Here is a 14,229-nt window from a genome sequence, read left to right as displayed (position 1 = left end):
GATGGGGGAAAGGACTAGAGGGCTGGGGTAACGAGATGGGGGAAAGGAGTAGAGGGCTGGGGTAACGAGATGGGGGAAAGGAGTAGAGGGATGGGGGGGGTAACGAGATGGGGAAAGGACTAGAGGGCTGGGGTAACGAGATGGGGGGGAAAGGAGTAGAGGAGGCTGGGGTAACGAGATGGGGAAAGGAGTAGAGGGCTGGGGGTAACGAGATGGGGGAAAGGAGTAGAGGGCTGGGGGGGGTAACGAGATGGGGGAAAGGACTAGAGGGCTGGGGTAACGAGATGGGGGAAAGGAGTAGAGGGCTGGGGTAATGAGATGGGGGAAAGGAGTAGAGGGATGGGGTAACGAGATGGGGGAAAGGAGTAGAGGGGTGGGGTAACGAGATGGGGGAAAGGAGTAGAGGGATGGGGTAACGAGATGGGGGAAAGGAGTAGAGGCCTGGGGTAACGAGATGGGGGAAAGGGCTAGAGCGCTGGGGTAACGAGATGGGGGAAAGGAGTAGAAGGATGGGGTAACGAGATGGGGGGAAAGGAGTAGAGGGGTGGGGTAACGAGATGGGGGAAAGGAGTAGAGGGGTGGGGTAACGAGATAGAGGGATGGGGAAAGGAGTAGAGGGATGGGGTAACGAGATAGGAGTAGAGGGATGGGGTAACGAGATAGGAGAAAGGAGTAGAGGGCTGGGGTAACGAGATGGGGGAAAGGAGTAGAGGGCTGGGGTAACAAGATGGGGGAAAGGGCTAGAGCGCTGGGGTAACGAGATGGGGGAAAGGAGTAGAAGGATGGGGTAACGAGATGGGGGGAAAGGAGTAGAGGGGTGGGGTAACGAGATGGGGGAAAGGAGTAGAGGGGTGGGGTAACGAGATGGGGGAAAGGAGTAGAGGGATGGGGTAACGAGATAGGAGTAGAGGGATGGGGTAACGAGATAGGAGAAAGGAGTAGAGGGCTGGGGTAACGAGATGGGGGAAAGGAGTAGAAGGATGGGGTAACGAGATGGGGGAAAGGAGTAGAGGGGTGGGGTAACGAGATGGGGGAAAGGAGTAGAGGGGTGGGGTAACGAGATGGGGGAAAGGAGTAGAGGGATGGGGTAACGAGATGGGGGATGGGGTAGAGGGATGGGGTAACGAGATAGGAGAAAGGAGTAGAGGGATGGGGTAACGAGATGGGGGAAAGGAGTAGAGGGCTGGGGTAACGAGATGGGGGAAAGGGCTATAGCGCTGGGGTAACAAGATGGTAGAAAGGAGTAGAGGGCTGGGGTAATGAGATGGGGGAAAGGAGTAGAGGGCTTGGGTAACGAGATGGGGGAAAGGAGTAGAGGGCTGGGGTAACGAGATGGGGAAAGGAGTAGAGGATGGGGCTGGGGGGGTAACGAGATGAGGGAAAGGAGTCGAGTAGGATGGGGTAACGAGATGGGGGAAAGGGGGGAAATGGGGAGTAGAGGGGTGGGGCTGGGGTAACGAGATGGGGAAAGGAGTAGAGGGCTGGGGTAACGAGATGGGGGAAAGGAGTAGAGGGCTTGGGTAACGAGATGGGGGAAAGGAGTAGAGGGCTGGGGTAACGAGATGGGGGAAAGGAGTAGAGGGCTGGGGTAACGAGATGAGGGAAAGGAGTCGAGGGATGGGGTAACGAGATGGGGGAAAGGAGTAGAGGGCTGGGGTAACGAGATGGGGGAAATGTGTCCAGAAACTCCACAGGCCCTGGTGACCAGCCCAGCACCCCATCTCTCCAGAAACTCCACAGGCCCTGTGACCAGCCCAGCACCCCATCTCTCCAGAAACTCCACAGGCCCTGGTGACCAGCCATGAGTCCTAGCCATGGTAGACTAGTGCGATCTCCCCGTGTTAACCCAACCTGCAAGCTACAGACTCGCTACGAACTGCCTCACTGCCATACAGGCCAAATGTCTCGTCTCAAACAGCATAGCCACATCAAAGGCTCAAATAACCAGGGCGTTAAATTCAATGACATTTCCCAATGTCAAAGTATTTTTTGATGTTCAACATGAACATATGTTTTTACAGGGAAACACATATAAAACCAATACAGTAACAACCTCATGCTTTCATCAACAATGAATTCGCCCACAAGATAAACAGATTTTTTTATTAGACATCGAAGCATCAAAGAATCTATTTCTATTTACAATAGAAATCTGCGGGAATAAAATATAAATAATCAACAATGTTGAAGTTGTTCTGAATGTAGGCAATGAAAGTAATGTACGCAGCCTGATGGATTGGGGCTAAATCAACTGATGCTGATGTAATTGTGTTTCTCAAACCTGAAAGCAAGTATGTTTTTGATAAGGATATTTGTATAAGTGTTTACAATGTTTATTGCACTGATCGGGATAAGAAAGGTGTGGGTGTGGCTATATATGTAAGAATCTAAATTCCATGTAAGTGTGTCAAAGTCTGAAACTATTTGTAAACAGTTGGAATTTCTTGCTTTGAATATTGAGGTTTCAAAGGCTCTCTCTATAACTGTGTTTGGCTGTTATAGACCCCCCTCTGCTCTCTATAACTGTGTTTGGCTGTTATAGACCCCCCTCTGCTCTCTATAACTGTGTTTGGCTGTTATAGACCCCCTCTGCTCTCTATAACTGTGTTTGTTATAGCTGTTATAGACCCCCTCTGCTCTCTATAACTGTCTCTATAACTGTGATTGGCTGTTATAGACCCCCTCTGCTCTCTATAACTGTGTTTGGCTGTTATAGACCCCCTCTGCTCTCTATAACTGTGATTGGCTGTTATAAGTGTTTGGCCCCCTCTGCTCTCTATAACTGTGTTTGGCTGTTATAGACCCCCTCTGCTCTCTATAACTGTGTTTGGCTGTTATAGACCCCCCTCTGCTCTCTATAACTGTGTTTGGCTGTTATAGACCCCCCTCTGCTCTCTATAACTGTGTTTGGCTGTTATAGACCCCCTCTGCTCTCTATAACTGTGTTTGTTATAGCTGCTCTCTATACAGACCCCCTCCCCCTCTGACCCCCTCTCTCTATAACTGTGTTTGGCTGTTACAGACCCCCCTCTGCTCTCTATAACTGTGTTTGGCTGTTATAGACCCCCCTCTGCCCTCTATAACTGTGTTTGGCTGTTATAGACCCCCCTCTGCTCTCTATAACTGTGTTTGGCTGTTATAGACCCTCCTCTGCTCTCGGTGATGCATTTTCTTCTTTGACACACCTTATGTCTAAACTTCTTTACAGTGAAATGATCTTGATTGGTCATCTCACCTGGTGTTGGTTAAAGCCGGTGTCTGATGATTTAAAAATGTTTTGTAATTCTATGAATCTTACCCAGTTGATTAACTCACCCACTCGCCCAAATCTTAAATACCCAGATAAATCTACCCTGATTGATTTGATATTGACAAATGTTCCACATAAATATTCTGCGGTTGGTGTTTTTTGTAATGCTAAATGGCATATTATTATTATATTATTATTTAAGTGACCATTGTCCTGTTGTTGCTGTTAGAAATACTAAGGTTCCTAAGACAAACCCACGTTTTATTCATAAGAGAAATTTGAAGTGTTTTAATGAGCAGGCTTTCTTTTATGATTTGTTTTATTTTGACTGGAGCAGATTGACCTTATCCCTGATGTGGAAACTGCCTGGAAATTCTTTCATTATGTTTTTTCCCAAATAGTAAACAAACATGCCCCATTCCACAAGTTCAGGGTTAAAGGGCGGGATAATCCATGGTTTTCCTCTGAGCTGTATTGTACTATTCACGGCCGTAATCTGGCCTGGGCTAAAGCATGGAAATCATGTTCTGATGCTGATTGGCTTATTTTTAGGCAGTTACGAAACAAGTGTTATTTTCTTCTCAGGAAGGCCAAGTCTGAATATTTTATGTCTGTTACCACTGATATCCTGAATGACCCTAGACGGTTTTGGAAGGTTTGTCTATGTCTGGTAACAGTAATGTTAATGAATTACTGTCATGTGTATTGAAGGACTCTGTTGCTGTATATGACAACACTGAAATGCTGAATTGTTTCAATGAGCAGTGTCCTCTGTCTCTGTACAACCCTGTGTGGATGAACCAGTGAGAGCTGGTCAAACTTTTAAGCTTTTTGCCATTCTCAGTGCAGGTGGTACATAAAGCCCTGAAATCCTTAGATCAGAGAAAGCCTGCAGGTCCTGATCTTTTAAATCACTGCTTTTTAAATCTGGCAGCTGATTTCATAGCTGAACCACTTACATCTCTGTTCAATCTAACCCTGGAATGTAATGAAATTCCAAAGGTCTGGAAATCAGCATTTGTCCAACCACCTTTAAAAGGGGCAGATCCAACTCTTTTAAATAATTATAGGCCAATCTCAAAACTGTCACCCCTGGTGAAAATACTTGAAACCCTTGTAAGCGAACAGCTAAAAGAGTTTTTATTTACTAACTCTATTTTATCAATGTACCAATCGGGCTTCAGGAAGAAGCATAGCACAATTACAGCAGCCATGAAGGTTTTAAATGATATCACTGAAGCCACTGACAAAAAACAGCACTGTGTCTCACTTTTTATTGATCTCTCTAAGGCTTTTGATACAGTTGATCATGCTATACTACGGCAGAGATTGTCGAGTGTAGGTCCTTCGGAGCATGCAGTTGCATGGTTTGCTAACTATCTGTCTGATAGAACTTAGTGCACTCAATTTGATGGGCTTATGTCTGTTAAATTGTCTGTCTTTAATGGTGTGCCCCAAGGCTCTGTACTTGGTCCTCTCTTATTCACTATTTATATAAATGATTTAGGAAAAAATGCACAACTTCATTTTTATGCTGATGATACTGTTATTTACTGTTGTGCCTCGTCTCTTACAAAAGCTTTCCAGAACATGCAAACTGCTTTTATACTGTTCAACATACCTTGTATCAATTTAAGCTTATTCTCAATACTGACAAAACTAAACTAATGGCGTTTTCTAATGCAAGAAATAGACCTCTAAACCTTTCACTTATTACTACCTGTCAGGGCAAGGGGATTGAGGTTGTAACCTCATAGAAATATCTTGGAATTTTAATTAATAACGGCCTCTCTTTTAAATTGCATATTCAACAATTTACAAAAAATGTAAGCTGAAATTGGGATTTTATTTTAGGAATAAGGCCTGTTTTTCTTTTGAAGCCAGAAGGAGGCTGGTATCAGCTACATTTATGTCTTTACTAGACTATGGGGATATTTTATATATGAATGCTTCCGCTCAGTGTTTGAGATCAATTGACACTCTTTACCATGGCACTTTGAGATTTATTTTAAACTGCAAAACCCTTACGCACCACTGCACTTTGTATACCAGGGTTGGCTGGCCTTCTCTAGTCACTCGTAGGCACTGGTATACTTTTATTTACAGAGCCATTTTGGGTTTACTACCTTTTTATTTGTGCATTTTTATTTTTCAGAAATGTGGTGGGTACTCTCTTCATTCGCTGGACTTTATCCTGCTAACTGTTCCAAATGTCCCAACTGAATTTGGTAAAAGGGCTTTTATGTACTCTTTGCCATCGTCTTGGAACACCCTACAAAATACTTTTAAACTGGAAGAACTTATCCCGATTGGTGTTTTTAAATCACTGATGAAGGATTTTGAGGCTGATTCCCTGACCTGTCAATGTTTTTAATTTGCTATTTTATACTCTTGTGAATTCAATGGTTTTTACTAGATTACTAGTAGTTTTTCATGTTGTCTGTCTGTAATATTTTTGTAATGACTTGGTGCTGCCTATCTTGGCCAGGCAGCTCTTGAAAAAGAGATTTTAATCTCAATGAGCCCTTCCTGGTTAAATAAAGGTTAAATAAATAAATACAATTCTCAAACAACGCTCATGGAAAACATTTTGGAGCAGAAAGAAACCTTTCCTAACTACTAACATCTTTGTTTCTCAAATGGCTTGGCACTGTGGCACAGACGTCAGTTCAACGTCTAGTTTTGATTTACATTTGGTTGAGTTGTCAACTAATGTGAATTGAACATGAAATCAACCATACATTTCACCCTGTCATTGGATTTATGTTCAAATTTGTGTGAAAAAAAAGATGAAATTCCCTGACATTGATTACTTTTTGCAAAACCAATCAGTTTTCCACGTTGATTGTTCTGTTATAATCTCCACCCGGCACAGCCAGAAGAGGACTGGCCACCCCACATAGCCTGGTTCCTCTCTAGGTTTCTAATCTCCACCCGGCACAGCCAGAAGAGGACTGGCCACCCCACATAGCCTGCTTCGTCTCTAGGTTTCTTCCTAGGTTTTGGCATTTCTAGGGAGTTTTTCCTAGCCACCGTGCTTCTACACCTGCATTGCTTGCTGTTTGGGGTTTTAGGCTGGGTTTCTGTACAGCACTTTGAGATATCAGCTGATGTACGAAGGGCTATATAAATACATTTGATTTGATTTGATTTGATTGAATGTCATCACATTGAACTTTTTGTTGAAATGAGGTGGAAACAACATTGATTCAACCAGTTTTTGCTCAGTGGGATGTCTCTCCGAGTGTATGAGTGCGAGAGTCACTGATGGCTTTGCTTATAGGGTAGGATTGTGCTGCTAAGCTGCCGTCTGATTCCATGGTAACGTTGGGCAGAGGGAGGCGTGTAAAGTGCCAGATAGGAAGCAAACGGTGAAGAGTGGGGAAGTGGGCCTGTAATTTTCAATTCAATATCCTAATAGAAACCATGCTGCTTTTTAATGCATACTTCATTCAAGATTCCCCGCGGAATGTCAGAGGCGGCTCTGTTTTGCCATGAAAAGAGGAAGTCTTTAATATTCCTGAAGCCATTCTTAAGCATATCTAAAGAGCCTCAGTGTTAAAAGCCAAATGCGACTTTGAAAGCGAACAGCAGTAAAGCAGCGGGGAGCAGTGTATTAACCAATAGGAGTCAACGTTGAATAAAGACACGGAGCCTTAGACTTGTTCTGCTGTAGACGGGCCAAGGCAGGAAAGTGATAAAAACTGAGCACAACAAACACACGGTCTGAGCCCCGTTTCTGGCAGCCGTGCGCGCACCCCGCAATATGTGTCGAGTGAAATGAGGTTATATCTAATACTCTCTGCAATATTTCAATTTACATCTAATTAAAGACAGTTCTGAGACTGTGGTCATTTCACAATGGGGTTTGAGGAGAGACGGGGGAAAACATAGACATCCCTTTTTCACATGTTTCATTTATTGATGTCTTGTAGCGCCCTGACAGATGCTCATGTAACAATAACGTGTTCACAGGTGAAAAAGCAGGAGGCAAAAAGAGGATCAAGCTTAAAATTCAAATTTTGGATTTCAGACGGCGACGCTCCTTCCTTTCTGTGTGTCCCCACTCCAGCTCCCAAACCCCATCTGAGGTGACACAACTAGTCACCCGTGGCCAATTACCTTTACACAAGGTACCTGTCTCTGTCCCCTCAAGTCCCCTTTCGATACCGCAGGAGACAAGCCGCAACCCAGGGGCGGGCCCTCTGAGCACAACACAGCCTCAGCCTGACTCAGCCTGACTCAGATCAGCTCAGTTCATCTCTCCCTCTCACTCTTCTCTCTCCCTTCATCCTCCTTTCCCTTGGAAAAAGCTCAGTCTCTGCATAGCCACTCTTCTGCCCTTCGTAAACCCATACCAACACCACAGAATGATACATTATGTAAGGCGCCACACACACAGTCACACACACATCGCTTTGTCCCCAGCCACCAACAACCTCCCCCTCACCTACACAACACTCCTCACCCTCTCTATATCCATCTCTCCATCCCTCCTCCTGCCTACATACATTGTTTGGATGGAGCTCTAGCATCAGAGCAGGTTTCCAGAGTTACAATAACAGAAAGGAATGCATTAGGATAATTAGTGTTGTCTCTAGTTCCCCTGGGTTGAGCCCCCTCAGCGTGGAGGGCCCTCTCCAAATGAAAGAAAATAAACCAATTCAAATCAATCTGCATAGGTTATCAGATGAAAATAACATGCATCCCCATTGAAATCAATAGTGAGTGCAATATCACAGAGGGTATTTTCTCTGATCTGATGCAGCGCGCGGCACAACAAACTGTATAAATAGAGCATGTTTGCCCTGCCGACTACGCCAGTTACTCTGACGGGGGAAATGTACTCTACATACTTATGTTTCTTGCTTTTAGACATGCCTCTCTTGAACAGATCTAATCATGTAAGACAGGAGTTTACACCTGCAGTTGCATTTGCTCCATGTGAATATGAGGCATGGCAGATAATGTTTGTACAATGTGAGCTGTGTTGTATCCCACTACCTATTAGGGCCGGGGCGATACTCGTTAGCATCGTGGCAAGAAAACAAAACAAGAAGCGGATTTAACTTCTTTAGGAAAACATCCCTAACGTTGGAAACATCATTCAGAATCACATGTATTTATTTTCCAAGCTATAGCACACAATGTTTAATATAGAGCAGCTTTTTAAAGGACCAAATAGTCTGTGTCATGTTTTCATTACTGCCACGGAAAACATATTGTGATAGTGGTTTTGTTCCGGCCGTACTACCTATGGACCCATTCGTTGACTCACTTCAAATGGCTTCTAAGAGGTTCTAATACGGTGTCCAATAGTTTACAGTTGTTTTGACTCATTCTTGATGGTCCACAGATTGAAATGTAAAAATAGTGGTTTGATACTATTCTACTGAGAAACAGCTGGTGAACCATCAGAAAATATCTAAAACAACAATCACCGTCTCAAGAATCAAAAGGAGACGTTTATCAAATGAAATGAGGATTTTGTGAGGGAATGGTTTATGAAAAGAGTAAATACATTTTTGAATTAATGTCTTTTTGGTTTCACTAACTGTTCATTAGCGAGTGTTGAGAAGTATCTAATAGGAACATTTGCCATCTCTGGACAATATTCTTCAATTAGACCCTTGGAATACTTGTACTGCATGTAAGCTGTATTTCTGATACGCATTTCTGCACACATGCCAGAAGTAACACAATCAATGCCAGTCTTTCCAACACTTGCTCAAAAAATAAGAATTCTGAGCGCTTATCTTTATTAAAAGACGTATATCTGAAATGGGGACATTTGCACGACAGACTGCTACAGACTGTTACGTAGTCTGTGCGTGGTTGTTGCAGAGGAACCTTTATCGAGCACACTTCCAGGTGCAGATTGATAAAGCAATCTGCATATTTCACACATAAACAGGAAGCAAATGTTTGGTGGGAATTGTAGGGCGCTGCAGCTACACCCAGGAGAAGCCATACACAACAACATGACCCATTCTGTAAGGCTGAGAAGCAACCTGAGAAGAGTGGAAGGTGCTGAATATATCACGTCCAGAGCTTTAAACCTTGCCTCAAAGTGCTTCTAAAGTTAAGTTTTTCCTCTCGTTTTTATTTGAGATTTTTGAGTCATATAATTTGATCTACAGACCAGATGGCATGGGAAATTGACATTCTCAGTGTATTACATGGAATCATCTCAACAAACTACGAGTTCGGAGTGAATCCTCACTTTAAGATGCAGCATTCAGAACAGTCGTTTAGCCGAGGTCAGATGTTGTTCAGGTGAACGAGGTCAGGTGTTGTTCAGGTGAACGAGGTCAGGTGTTGTTCAGGTGAACGTGGTCAGGCGTTGTTCAGGTGAACGAGGTCAGGCGTTGTTCAGGTGAACGAGGTCAGGCGTTGTTCAGGTGAACGAGGTCAGGCGTTGTTCAGGTGAACGAGGTCAGGTGTTGTTCAGGTGAACGAGGTCAGGCGTTGTTCAGGTGAACGAGGTCAGGCGTTGTTCAGGTGAACGAGGTCAGGCGTTGTTCAGGTGAACGAGGTCAGGCGTTGTTCAGGTGAACGAGGTCAGGCGTTGTTCAGGTGAACGAGGTCAGGCGTTGTTCAGGTGAACGAGGTCAGGCGTTGTTCAGGTGAACGAGGTCAGGTGTTGTTCAGGTGAACGAGGTCAGGCGTTGTTCAGCTGAACGTGGTCAGGTGTTTTTCAGGTGAACGAGGTCAGGTGTTGTTCAGGTGAACGAGGTCAGGTGTTGTTCAGGTGAACGAGGTCAGGTGTTGTTCAGGTGAACGAGGTCAGGTGTTGTTCAGATGAACGAAGTCAGGTGTTGTTCATGTGAACAAGGTCAGGTGTTGTTCAGGTGAACGAGGTCAGGTGTTGTTCAGATGAACGAGGTCAGGTGTTGTTCAGGTGAACGAGGTCAGGTGTTATTCGGCTAAACAAGGTCAGGTGTTGTTCAGCTAAACGAGGTCAGGTGTTGTTCAGGTGAACAAGGTCAGGTGTTGTTCGGCTAAACGAGGTCAGGTGTTATTCGGCTAAACAAGGTCAGGTGTTGTTCAGGTCAACAAGGTCAGGTGTTGTTCAGCTAAACAAGGTCAGGTGTTGTTCAGGTGAACAAGGTCAGGTGTTGTTCGGCTAAACGAGGTCAGGTGTTGTTCAGCTAAACGAGGTCAGGTGTTGTTCGGCTAAACGAGGTCAGGTGTTGTTCGGCTGAACGAGGTCAGGTGTTGTTCGGCTGAACGAGGTCAGGTGTTGTTCGGCTGAACGAGGTCAGGTGTTGTTCGGCTGAACGAGGTCAGGTGTTGTTCGGCTGAGCGAGGTCAGGTGTTGTTCGGCTGAACGAGGTCAGGTGTTGTTCGGCTGAACGAGGTCAGGTGTTGTTCAGGTGAACGAGGTCAGGTGTTGTTCAGGTGAACGAGGTCAGGTGTTGTTCAGATGAACGAAGTCAGGTGTTGTTCATGTGAACAAGGTCAGGTGTTGTTCAGGTGAACGAGGTCAGGTGTTGTTCAGATGAACGAGGTCAGGTGTTGTTCAGGTGAACGAGGTCAGGTGTTATTCGGCTAAACAAGGTCAGGTGTTGTTCAGCTAAACGAGGTCAGGTGTTGTTCAGGTGAACAAGGTCAGGTGTTGTTCGGCTAAACGAGGTCAGGTGTTATTCGGCTAAACAAGGTCAGGTGTTGTTCAGGTCAACAAGGTCAGGTGTTGTTCAGCTAAACAAGGTCAGGTGTTGTTCAGGTGAACAAGGTCAGGTGTTGTTCGGCTAAACGAGGTCAGGTGTTGTTCAGCTAAACGAGGTCAGGTGTTGTTCGGCTAAACGAGGTCAGGTGTTGTTCGGCTGAACGAGGTCAGGTGTTGTTCGGCTGAACGAGGTCAGGTGTTGTTCGGCTGAACGAGGTCAGGTGTTGTTCGGCTGAACGAGGTCAGGTGTTGTTCGGCTGAACGAGGTCAGGTGTTGTTCGGCTGAACGAGGTCAGGTGTTGTTCGGCTGAACGAGGTCAGGTGTTGTTCGGCTGAACGAGGTCAGGTGTTGTTCGGCTGAACGAGGTCAGGTGTTGTTCGGCTGAACGAGGTCAGGTGTTGTTCGGCTAAACGAGGTCAGGGGTTGTTCGGCTGAACGAGGTCAGGTGTTGTTCAGATGAACGAGGTCAGGTGTTGTTCAGGTGAACGAGGTCAGGTGTTATTCGGCTAAACAAGGTCAGGTGTTGTTCAGCTAAACGAGGTCAGGTGTTGTTCAGGTGAACAAGGTCAGGTGTTGTTCGGCTAAACGAGGTCAGGTGTTATTCGGCTAAACAAGGTCAGGTGTTGTTCAGGTCAACAAGGTCAGGTGTTGTTCAGCTAAACAAGGTCAGGTGTTGTTCAGGTGAACAAGGTCAGGTGTTGTTCGGCTAAACGAGGTCAGGTGTTGTTCAGCTAAACGAGGTCAGGTGTTGTTCGGCTAAACGAGGTCAGGTGTTGTTCGGCTGAACGAGGTCAGGTGTTGTTCGGCTGAACGAGGTCAGGTGTTGTTCGGCTGAACGAGGTCAGGTGTTGTTCGGCTGAACGAGGTCAGGTGTTGTTCGGCTGAACGAGGTCAGGTGTTGTTCGGCTGAACGAGGTCAGGTGTTGTTCGGCTGAACGAGGTCAGGTGTTGTTCGGCTGAACGAGGTCAGGTGTTGTTCGGCTGAACGAGGTCAGGTGTTGTTCGGCTAAACGAGGTCAGGGGTTGTTCGGCTGAACGAGGTCAGGTGTTGTTCGGCTGAACGAGGTCAGGTGTTGTTCAGCTAAACGAGGTCAGGTGTTGTTCGGCGGTCACTAGCGGTCAGTAGGACACAGCGGTCACTAGGACAGGCTAGTAAATCACATAAAGGCAGGTGCTAAAACAACAGGTGTACATGCCCTGAGGAATGCATGTGCACAGACACACATGTCTACAATGCACACACACATGCTTTCTATACGTACTGTACACACACACACACACACACACACACACACACACACACACACACACACACACACACACACACACACACACACACACACACACACACACACACACACACACACACACACACACACACACACACACACACACACAGTGCTCAGATGACAGAATCCTCTTTTGAATTCTGTTTGAGCAGTTCTCTCTCTCAGTCATGGGTTTCTGGGTGTGTTGAGAAGAGGAGAGGAGAAGATGAAAGTGGAGGCAGGAATGTGAGCTCCACATCCCCCAAAAATCTCTGCCCCAGGGCTCCCCAAAACCAAATCAATACAACCTCCTTCAGCACATCACACAACTCAGGGTATCTGCTCACTTTAATTATCTCTTTCACACACAGACTAACATGCAAACAACACACAGACTAACATGCAAACAACACACAGACTAACATGCAAACAACACACAGACTAACATGCAAACAACACACAGACTAACATGCAAACAACACACAGACTAACATGCAAACAACACACATACTAACATGCAAACAACACACAGACTAACATGCAAACAACACACAGACTAACATGCAAACAACACACAGACTAACATGCAAACAACACACAGACTAACATGCAAACAACACACAGACTAACACGCAAACAACACACAGACTAACATGCAAACAACACACAGACTAACATGCTAACTACACACACTAACATTCTAACAACACACACACTAACATGCTAACAACACACACACTAACATTCTAACAACACACAGACTAACATGCAAACAACACACAGACTAACATGCAAACAACACACAGACTAACATGCTAACTACACAAACACTAACATTCTAACAACACACACACTCTAAAATGGTAACTACACACACACACACTAACATTCTAACAACACACACACTAACATCCTAACTACACACACACACTAACATTCTAACAACACACACATTAACATTCTAACTACACACACTAACATTCTAACAAACACACACTAACATTTTAACTAGACACAGACTAACATGCTAACACACACACGGTCATGCTAACAACACCCACTAACATGATAACACAAACACACACTAACATGATAACACACACACTAACATGCTAAAAACACACAGTACACATACCGTAGTATGGAGTAAAAACATACACATCTATACTGTCATACAAATACACAGACATCTATAGTGTCACACACAAAACACACACACGCACACACGCACACACACACACGCACACGCACGCACACACACACACACACACACACAACACACACACACACACACACACACACACACACACACACACACACACACACACACACACACACACACACACACACACACACACACACACACACACACACACACACACACACTCCAGCTCAAAAGAGATAAAGAGCATGATATGTATACATATAATTCACTCAACAGATTGATGAGACAGCCACAACAGGGAACACCAAACAGGGCTGATGTGTTTCCAATGAGCTAGGGTAGTTGGTTAATTAGATTGGGTCCTTTATATAAGAGACACTCCAACATGTTTCAGAGAGATCCAAGCAGCCAGCTGCTTATGCTGGATGGAAGAGTGTAATTGTACTGATTCAAATGATACTCTCAAGGGACAAGGAATGTATGCCAAATGGAATGTGTATTATATTATGAGTAGGGATGGTTTGGAAACAGTCGGAATGAAGTTCACCTCTCATCGTAGCTCCACATGTGTTCAAATGTGGTGTGCGTGTGTCTGAGTGTGTGTGTGTGTGTGTGTGTGTGTGTGTGTGTGTGTGGGTACTGGTAAAGGTAATAGTGTCGTTAATAAGCTTGCGGCTGATATGGTGGTTTGATGCTGGTGCCTTCTGTCACAGGCTCCCCCACATTTCCTCCCTTTTAATCCAGACCAGTGGAGGCTTTCCTCCCCATGAAAACCCCCTCTCTCCCTTTAGAAACCCAGGCTGGTGGGCACACAGACACATATATATACACACAATAAGTGACCACACACACACACACACAGAAAGAAAGCCCATC

General features: G+C 45.1%; 1 protein-coding gene and 1 long non-coding RNA gene across 2 annotated transcripts in view; one reads left to right on the top strand and one right to left on the bottom strand.

Moving 5' to 3' along the window:
* The window catches only part of LOC118380130 (ephrin-A2-like), a 326,499-nt gene that overhangs the window by 195,388 nt on the left and 116,882 nt on the right, over window positions 1–14,229 (bottom strand). The window lies entirely within an intron of this gene.
* Window positions 10,052–12,076, top strand: LOC127910647 (uncharacterized). The gene is made up of 3 exons (XR_008075595.1): window positions 10,052–10,540; window positions 11,066–11,315; window positions 11,691–12,076. It is a non-coding gene; the product is annotated as an uncharacterized LOC127910647 (long non-coding RNA).

Source organism: Oncorhynchus keta, chromosome 22, assembly GCF_023373465.1.
Source record: "Oncorhynchus keta strain PuntledgeMale-10-30-2019 chromosome 22, Oket_V2, whole genome shotgun sequence".
In the NCBI taxonomy this organism is placed as follows: domain Eukaryota; kingdom Metazoa; phylum Chordata; class Actinopteri; order Salmoniformes; family Salmonidae; genus Oncorhynchus; species Oncorhynchus keta.
The sequence above is the reverse complement of the archived record's forward strand: the minus strand, read 5'-3'. Positions and strand labels throughout refer to the sequence as shown.